Source organism: Triticum aestivum, chromosome 6A (genome assembly GCF_018294505.1).
Source record: "Triticum aestivum cultivar Chinese Spring chromosome 6A, IWGSC CS RefSeq v2.1, whole genome shotgun sequence".
Lineage (NCBI taxonomy): Eukaryota > Viridiplantae > Streptophyta > Magnoliopsida > Poales > Poaceae > Triticum > Triticum aestivum.
Genome location: NC_057809.1, coordinates 239,913,761 through 239,923,100, shown reverse-complemented (window position 1 = coordinate 239,923,100; position 9,340 = coordinate 239,913,761).

Below are 9,340 nucleotides of genomic sequence, written 5' to 3'. Positions count from 1 at the left end.
GTATAACCTGAAAGATTGCAGTCGTCGGCTTCAATCCCCACGCATATAATGTGGAGGTGCTCGCAAAAAACGCGTGTTCACACTTAACCCAACGTCTTGGTCCTATTAAGGAGGTGATAGCGTAGCGAGCGAGGCAACCGGACTATAATGCTTTAACACTTTCACTTAGCCATATGAGTTTGACAGTGGGGCTACTAGATAGCCCCTAGTGGCTCCGCACTCTCCCGATCGCAGGGTGCGTACATGCTTGGCCGGAAAACGACCCTTCATTAAGGCGGAGGAATTCTAACATTCCGATAGGTCACCGAGTGGTTGACCAGTCTCACGCTATATCATGACAGTCAATTTTCGGCTTTCTCTACTGAGGTGCTCGTCCGGATGAACCAGGGCACAATCGCAGTAGTTCTCTTGGTGCTACCTTAGCCGGTAAAGCGGAACATAAGGCACCAAAACACAGGAGCCGGGCAAACCCAACATTTGACCAAAGACAATGATTTGGAGCTGATGCATATAAGTCCAAACTCGCGATGCCGAACACTCCCTAAGGTATTCGGTCTTTATGGTATAAACCGGGCCTAAATAGTGCCCTTTGTAAGAAACCCCTTGTGTCCAGGTACTTGCATTATTCTAACGTGGCCACATGCCAAGACGTCAGCATCCTTCTCAACTGTGCTAAGAATTCGGTGGATATGTATCAACAAGAGACAACAAAAAAGGTTTACGCAGGGTCTTAGTCTAAAAAGAATCCTTGGAGCGGGTCCCTGCTGCACGTCTGCGCCTGTGTCTCCGTTGTGCTGTATCCTGGACGGGTGTAGCACGATGATCATCTGTAAAAGAGAGGAACTTAGGTGAAAAAGTTGTCGTGCAAAAGGATAGTTTTTAAGGGAACCAAGTTTAATTCAAGATGAGTAAAAATTGCCACTTGTCTGCGCGCGTTGAGGCCCTTGTATAGGGGTGTGACCGTTGATCCGGTATGAATTACATATAGCCGTGCCGGACTCGTCTAACCGTGTCCGAGGTCTTGACGGCCTGTTAAATGCTTTAGTTGGTGAGGCTGTTTTTAGTGTGTGGCTGCCAAGGCAGCCGCACTCTCTTCGGCGCGCAAAGATCACTTAATACTTCTGTTTACTGTAATGATGCCACGTGGTCCGGGCATCTTGAGTGTGAGGGAAGCATAGTGCGGTATTGCATTAAAGCGAGCAAAAGCTTCGCGTCCGTGTAGTGCTTGATAGCCACTTTGGAACGGAGCGATGTGGAAGGTTAAATGTTCACTACGGAAGTTATCGGGGGAGCCGAATATAACTTTTAGTAGCAGGGAGCCCGTGCAATGAGCCCCTGGGCCTGGCATTACTCCTTTAAAGGTAGTATTGCTATGGCAAATTTTTGTTGGGTCTATCCCCATTTCACGGATTGTATCCTGATATATCAGGTTTAGACTGCTGCCGCCGTCCATCAAGACTCGTCTGAGGTGATACCCGTCAATTATTGGGTTTAATACCAGGGCAGCCCATCCTGCACGCCGGATACTTGCTGAGTAATCACGATGGTCGAAAGTGATCGGTTGAGACGACCAGTGGCAGGACTCCACGATGATAGGCCCTTGGGCATATTTTTCTGGGAGTGCCGTTTTGTTTCTTCCCTTGATCACGTGTAACACGTTTACTGTTTTGACTTCTGGTGGAAATTTCTTTTGTTCCCCAATGTCTTGCTTGAGAGGCTCATCCTCGTCTTCGCTTGGTGTATCCTCCCCCTTGTGTACGGCGTTGAGCTTACCGGACTACTTGAAGACCCAACATTCTCTGTGGGTATGATTAGCAGGTTTACCAGGGGTGCTATGGATCTGACATATTTGGTCCAGAATTTTGTTTAGGCTGGATAGTTCGTCTCTGGCACCTTTAGAGGGCGGCTTTTGCTGACCTGGCCGAGAGCTTTTGGATCCGGCGTTTACTGCCGTGCTCTTCGTGCTGTCTTCTTTATTCCGGCGTTTGTTACTGCTGTTGCGCCGTGATTTCCCGTTTCCATCTCTAACTTCAGATGTACTGGGGTCGCTGGTGCTGCATCTGGCTAGCTAGCTGTCCTCACCCGCGCAAAAGTGGGTCATGAGGCTTGTTAATGCTGCCATTGTTCTCAGCTTTTCTTGGCCGAGGTGTCTGGCGAGCCATTCGTCACGGACGCTATGCTTAAAAGCTGCCAAGGCTTCGGTGTCTGGACAGTCGACAATTTGGTTCTTTTTAGAAGAAACCTGTTCCAAAGTTTTCGGGCTGACTCTCCGGGCTGTTGAGTTATATGACTCAAATCGTCCGCGTCCGGAGGTCGGACATAAGTCCCTTGAAAATTTTCCCGAAAAGCGTCTTCGAGCTCTTCCCAACTTCCAATGGAGTTTTCGGGGAGGCCTTTAAGCCAGTGACGAGCTGGCCCTTTGAGCTTGAGGGGTAAGTACTTGATGGCATGGAGATCATCTCCTTGAGCCATATGGATACGGAGGATATAATCCTCAATCCAGACCCAGTGTCTGTTGTTCCGTCGTATGCCTCTATGTTTACGGGTTTGAATCCTCTGGAAATTCATGGTCCAGCACCTCATCGGTGAAACATAGGCGGTGTGCGGCACCCCTGTATCTGGGTGTACCGCGTTGTTAGGATGTTTGTTGTGTTACGTTGTATGCTGGGGCGCGCTTGCGTGGTCCATAGATGGATCTGGTTGCGCCGTCCTTTTGGTGCGAGCCCTCGCGTGGATCGCTTATTGGCTTGTGAGTGGCGTTGTTTGCCGCTCGATGTTGGCCGTGAGGTCGTCTATCCGGCCAGGTGGCTGTTTTGATTTTTGGTTGTGGGGGGTCTGAGGCCTGCTCATCGAATTCAGGTAGCAACTTCCTCTTTGGGTAGCTCTTGGTGGGGCGATTGTCGCCGTACGTCGCTGCTGTGTTGAGTACTTTACTCCATCTGATTTGGAGTGTGTCTTGTGCAGCCTTGAGCCTTTGCTTCTGCTTTTTCAGACTCCTCGCGATGGCAACAAGCCTTTGACGGGCATTCTGCTGCTCTGGGTGCCTGTCCGGCATTATGTCGTCCGGACTATTATCTTTGACAGAATTGGTTTGTTCGGTTTGATTCCCCGGGTTGCTGTGGTCCGGCAGTGGTTCGCCCTGCTCCAACACTGGGTCTGTATGATTGTTATTTCTGCTGAGGCGGGATTTGGGGCGGCGCTTGCACCGCCGCTTTGACTGCTTCTCGAGGGAACAAGCCTTCGGTGCATCCTTCCGTTCCTCGTTGTTGTCTTCTTTTGGTGTGTCCACCATGTATACGTGATATAATGAAGTGGACGTCCAGCGCCCTGTGGGCGGTGGTTCCTCTTCGCCTCCCGCATCGTCGTCCATACCGTCGATGTCTTCGGAGTCGAAGTAGAGCATGTCGGTTGAGTCATCGACAGTGGCTATTAAGTGGGTGGTGGGTGGGCGTCGAATTTCTTCGTCGTCCGCATCCCAATCTTGTTGGCCATAATCCGGCCAGGGCTCTCCAGACAAAGAGAGAGACCTTAGTGAATTTAGAATGTCGCCGAAGGGCGAGTGCTGAAAGATATCCGCGGTGGTGAATTCCATGATCGGCTCCCAATCGGGTTTGATTGGCAGGGGCGCAGGCGGTTCGGAGTCAGAAAAAGAGTCCGACACCTTGGAGTCATGGGCTGCGCAGAGGATTATGCTGGTGTTCGGCTCGATCGCTGTTGAGACCGCAGCCCCCGAGGCGGTGTTTTAACCACCCATCCTCGGTTGGCGCAGTTGGCTCCGAACTAAGGGTCGGAGCTGATGCGGGCGTGACTTCTGGGGTACTGTTTGGCGGCAGAGCTAAGTCATACCCATCGTGATAGTGTGGCGTGCCCGGCTGTGGCTCGAATCCGTCGAAGATCAAGTCTCCGCGGATGTCGGCCATGTATTTCAAACTTCCAAATCTGACCTGACGGCCAAGGGCATAGCTTTCAATCTGGTCCAGATGGCCAAGCGAATTAGCCCGCAGTGCAAATCAGCCGAATATGAAGATCTTTCTGGGGAGAAAAGTCTCACCCTGGACCGCATCGCTATTGATGATAGTAGGAGCCATCAAGCCTAATGGCGACATCACAGAGGAACTCTCAATGAAAGCACCAATGTCGGTGTCAAAACCGGCGAATCTCGGGTAGGGGGTCCCGAACTGTGCGTCTAGGCCGGATGGTAACAGGAGGCAGGGGACACGATGTTTTACCCAGGTTCGGGCCCTCTTGATGGAGGTAAAAGCCTACGTCCTGCTTGATTAATATTGATGGTATGGGTGTTACAAGAGTAGATCTACCACGAGATCAAAGAGGCTAAACCCTAGAAGCTAGCCTATGGTATGATTGTATGTTGTGATTGTTGTCCTACAGACTAAAACCGTTCGGTTTATATAGACACCGGAGAGGGTTAGGGTTACACAAGGTCGGTTACAAAGGAGGAGATATCCATATACGTATTGCCTAGCTTGCCTTCCACGCCAAGTAGAGTCCCATCCGGACACGAGATGAAGTCTTCAATCTTGTATCTTCATAGTCTAACAGTCCGGCCAATGGAGATAGTCCGGCTGTCCGGAGACCCCCTAATCCAGGACTCCCTCATGGACGCCGGAGCCGGAGCGGCTACCGGCGGGAGGAGGTGGGCAGCGGCGTCGGAGCGGGGCTGCCGAGAGGGAGCGGGAGATTTCACTGAGGCTTTTCGCGAGCATCACATCCCTCTGGCTCTCATTGACCGCAAGAGAGAAGAGTTATGTAGTTTCACCCATAGTAAGATGGTTGTTGATGCTTACAGTAGAGAGTTTGAGAACCTCGCCCGCTATGCTAGAGAGGAGGTGTCCATAGACGCCAAGAAGTAGGCTAGGTTCCGGAAGGGTCTCAACCCCAAGTTGCGTCGTGATCTCCACTTGCATCATTGCAATACATTCCAGGCTCTTGTGAACAAGGCCATTAACGCAGAGACAACTCAGCTCACTTACGAGGAGTCTCGTAAGAACCACCGTGATTTGGGTTCTTCCTCCGGTTCTACTTCGCAGAAGCGCCGGATTTGGGTTCCGAACTCCGCCCTTCCACCCGGTTATACACCGAGGCCTTCTTGTGTGGCACCTCACCCAATTCAGTTACATGCTCCACCCAGGCCTATTGGTAGACCGCTTGTCAAAGCAGGTCTACGTACTACTTCAGGGACTTGTTTCACATGTGGAGAGCCAGGACACTATGCACGTGACTGCTCTCAACCCAACTATGCTCCACCCCCGTCTGAGAAGTCTGTTGGCCATGGTAAGCCACCATGCAAGATGATTAGTGTCAAGTCAGCTCCCACTGAACGTGGATGTGTGCATCACGTCTTAGCCAAAGACACTCATGATGATCCGGATGTCATTCTTGGTACACTCCTTGTCAACTGTCATCCAACTTCGCTTCTGTTCGATACCGGAGCATCTCACTCCTTCATCTCTGAAGGCTATGCTCGTTTGCACGACATGTCATTTTGTGATATGCCAACTCCACTTGAAATCCAAACTCCAGGGTCTAGATGGCAAACGACCAGAATAAGCCATGGTAATGAAATCCTTCTTGACAGACTTGTATTCCTTGCATCACTTGTAGCCCTCAAGTCTTCAAATATTAACATCATCTTGGGTATGGACTAGATGACAGCTCATCATGCAAAGATTGATTGTTTCACCAGGTCTGTTCAGCTTACACACCCATCTGGCAAGATAGTCACTGTCTCCACTAGAGTTGCAAAGCGCCAACTCTATTCTCTTAATGCCAACCCTCTTCCTGACCTTGAAGATATCCCGGTAGTCCGTGACTTTCCGGATGTCTTTCCAGAGGAACTGCCAGGTATTCCACCTGACAGAGATGTAGAGTTTGTCATAGATCTTATCCCAGGAACCGCCCCAATCTCTAGGAGACCTTACAAGATGGCACCCTTAGAACTAGCTGAGCTTAAGAAACAACTCGATGAATCCTTGCAGAAGGGTTTCATCCGTCCTAGTTCTTCTCCCTAGGCTTGCCCCGTCCTCTTCGTCAAGAAGAAGGATGGTACGAACCGGATGGTTGTAGATTATCGTCCCGTTAATTTGGTCACGATAAAGAACAAGTATCCGCTCCCCAGGATCAACGATCTGTATGATCAGCTTGCTGGGTCCTCAGTATTTTCCAAGATGGATTTGAGGTTAGGCTACCACCAAATCAAGATCAGAAATGGGGACATTCCTAAGACGGATTTTTTCACTCGTTATGGCCAGTACGAGTACACCCTCATGTCATTTGGTCTAACCAATGCTCCAGCTACATTCTCTCGCTTGATGAACTCAATCTTCATGGAGTACTTAGATAAGTTCGTCGTGGTTTACCTCGATGATATTCTTATCTACTCGAAGAATGAGGAAGAGCATGCCGAACATCTTAGACTTGTGTTAGAAAAACTCAGAGAGCACTGCCTTTATGCCAAGTTCTCCAAGTGCGAATTTTGGTTGCCAGAAGTGACCTATCTCGGCCACGTGATCTCTGGCAAGGGCATTTCCATCAATCCCGAGAGAGTTCAGGCCGTTCTTGATTGGACTCCGCCTGAAACGGTTAAGCAAGTAAGGACTTTCCTTGGGCTAGCCAGTTATTGTCGCCGCTTCATTGAGAACTTCTCCAAAGTGGCCAAACCACTCATGGAACTTCTCAAGAAAGATAAAAAGTTTGAGTGGTCCCCATAGTGTGAGTATAGTTTTCAGGAACTGAAAAGACGCCTTACTTCTGCTCCCATACTTGTGCCACCGGATTTCACTAAGGACTTTGTTATCTATTGTGATACCTTACGACAGGGACAAGGTTGCATTCTTATGCAAGATCGCCATGTGATTGCCCATGCATCTCGACAGTTGCATCCACATGAGGAGAATTATCCTACACATGATCTAGAGCTTGCAGCCGTAGTCTGTGCACTTAAGACCTGGCGACATTACCTTCTTGGTAAATGCTGCGAGATTTACACCGATCACCAGAGTCTCATGTATATCTTCACCCAACCAGATTTGAACCTTAGGCAAAGACATTGGTTGGAGATGATCTCAGATTACGACTTAGGGATTACCTACACCCCAGGCAAGGGAAATGTCATGGCTGATGCAGTAAGTCGTAAGTCCTATTGCAACAATCCCATGTTGCAACATGGCCAACCACTTCTCCATGAGGAGTTATGTAAGCTCAACCTTCACATTGCTCCTCACGAATTCCTTTCTACCTTGGTGGCGAAACCTACTCTTGTGGATCATATCATAGAAGCCCAGAAGCATGATACGGGGATTACCCGGATCAAGGGAAACATTGCCAAGGGCATTGCTGGTAGTTTCTCTATAGATGATCGAGGTGTTGTTTTCTTCGGGAATCGTCTGGTGGTTCCTAAGAAGCAACATCTTCGGCAATTAATCCTTAAGGAGGCGCATGAATCTCCTCTCACGATTCATCCCGGTAGTACTAAAATGTATCAGGACCTACGCCAGAGGTTCTGGTGGACTAGGATGAAAAGAGAAATCGCTGAGTTCATTGCTAACTGTGACATTTGTCGTCACGTTAAGGCAGAGCATCAAAGGCCTGCTGGCACCATTCAGCCTTTAGCTATTCCTGAGTGGAAATGGGATAAAGTTGGTCTGGACTTCATCACCGGCTTTCCTAGGACCAAGAGAGGGAATAATGCTATCTTCGTAGTCATTGATCGTCTTTCCAAAGTGGCTCACTTCCTACCTGTTCGAGAGAGTATCATTGCTAGTCAGCTCGCTGACATATATATTTCTCGAATAGTGTCACTTCATGGTGTTCCAGTAGAGATCAATTCAGACCGTGGTAGTTTTTCACTTCTCATTTCTGGGAGAGTTTCCAAACTGCCATGGGCACCCATCTTTCCTTCAGTACCGCTTTCCACCCTCAATCAAGTGGTCAGGTGGAAAGGGTCAACCAAATTATCGAAGACATGCTTAGAGCTTGTGTTATCTCATTCGGTATGGATTGGGAGAAGTGTCTTCCCTTCGCCGAGTTTGCTTATAACAATAGCTACCAATCCAGCCTCAAGAAAGCTCCTTTTGAGGTTCTGTATGGACGAAGATGTGGAACACCTTTGAACTGGTCAGAAACCGGTGAAAGACAATTCTTTGGACCGGATATGATCCAGGAGGCAGAAGAGCAAGTTCACATCATTTGTGAGAATTTGAAAACAGCCCAATCCCATCAAAAGAGCCAGTATGACCGTAGTCATCAGGAAGTGGCTTATGAAGTTGGCGACAAGGCTTACCTTCGGGTTACCCCTTTGAATGGGACCCATTGATTCGGTATCAAGGGCAAGTTGGCTCCTCGTTACATTGGTCCTTTTTGCATTCTCGCTAAACGAGGAGAGGTTGCCTACCAGTTGGAACTACCGCCACATCTTTTCCGAGTACATGATGTCTTCCACGTCTCTCAACTCAGGCATTGCTTCTCGGATCCCATCTGCGGAGTGGACCACAAAACGCTTGATCTACAAGATAACCTCACTTATCGAGAGTACCCCGTCTGCATTCTGGATCAAGCAGAGCGTGTCACTCGACGTCATAACATCAAGTTTCTCAAGGTTCAGTGGTCTCATCATTCCAAGAGAGAAGCTACTTGGGAGCGTGAAGATCGTCTTCGACTGGAGTACCCCACTTTCTTTCCGCCGACCCCTGAATCTCAGGACGAGATTCTTTTGAGTGGGGGCGAGTTGTCACATCCCTAGTTCTTGTATGACCTAGCCTATCCTTCTCTGTGCATCATGTTTAAATTCCATTTAAACAAAAAATTGGGGATTTGTGAAACACTCAAAATTCATTTCTGGAAATGACCTAGATAAAAAGTGCTCCAAAAAGGACCAAGAAAATGTTCATCTTGCTCTCTGAAAATATTGGTCAGACGTAAAATTCAAACCAATAATTTTAGGAGCCCATAAATATTTATTTTGGCCATTTGGAATTAATGCAATAATTATTTGCCTTGGATATATATATGTGATATATTTTATATATGTCCAAAAATTCTGATTTTTGCTGAGGGGCTTTAGAATAACCCCTTAGGTCCCCGCAAAAATTGTCAGAAGAAAATAAAATGATTTAGTATTATTACTAAGTCAAAAAAATTGCAGAAAATAGAAAACATTAATAAATAGAAAACCAGAGAGAGAGAGAGAGAATCTACCTGGTGCTTACCTGTGCGGCCTGCTGCTGAAGTCAACCCGGCCCATCCCCACCGCCCCTGTCGTCTTCCTCCTCTTGCTAGGAGGATTAAGGGCGCGTGGTCGCCGTGCGCGAGCCACCTCCTCCCT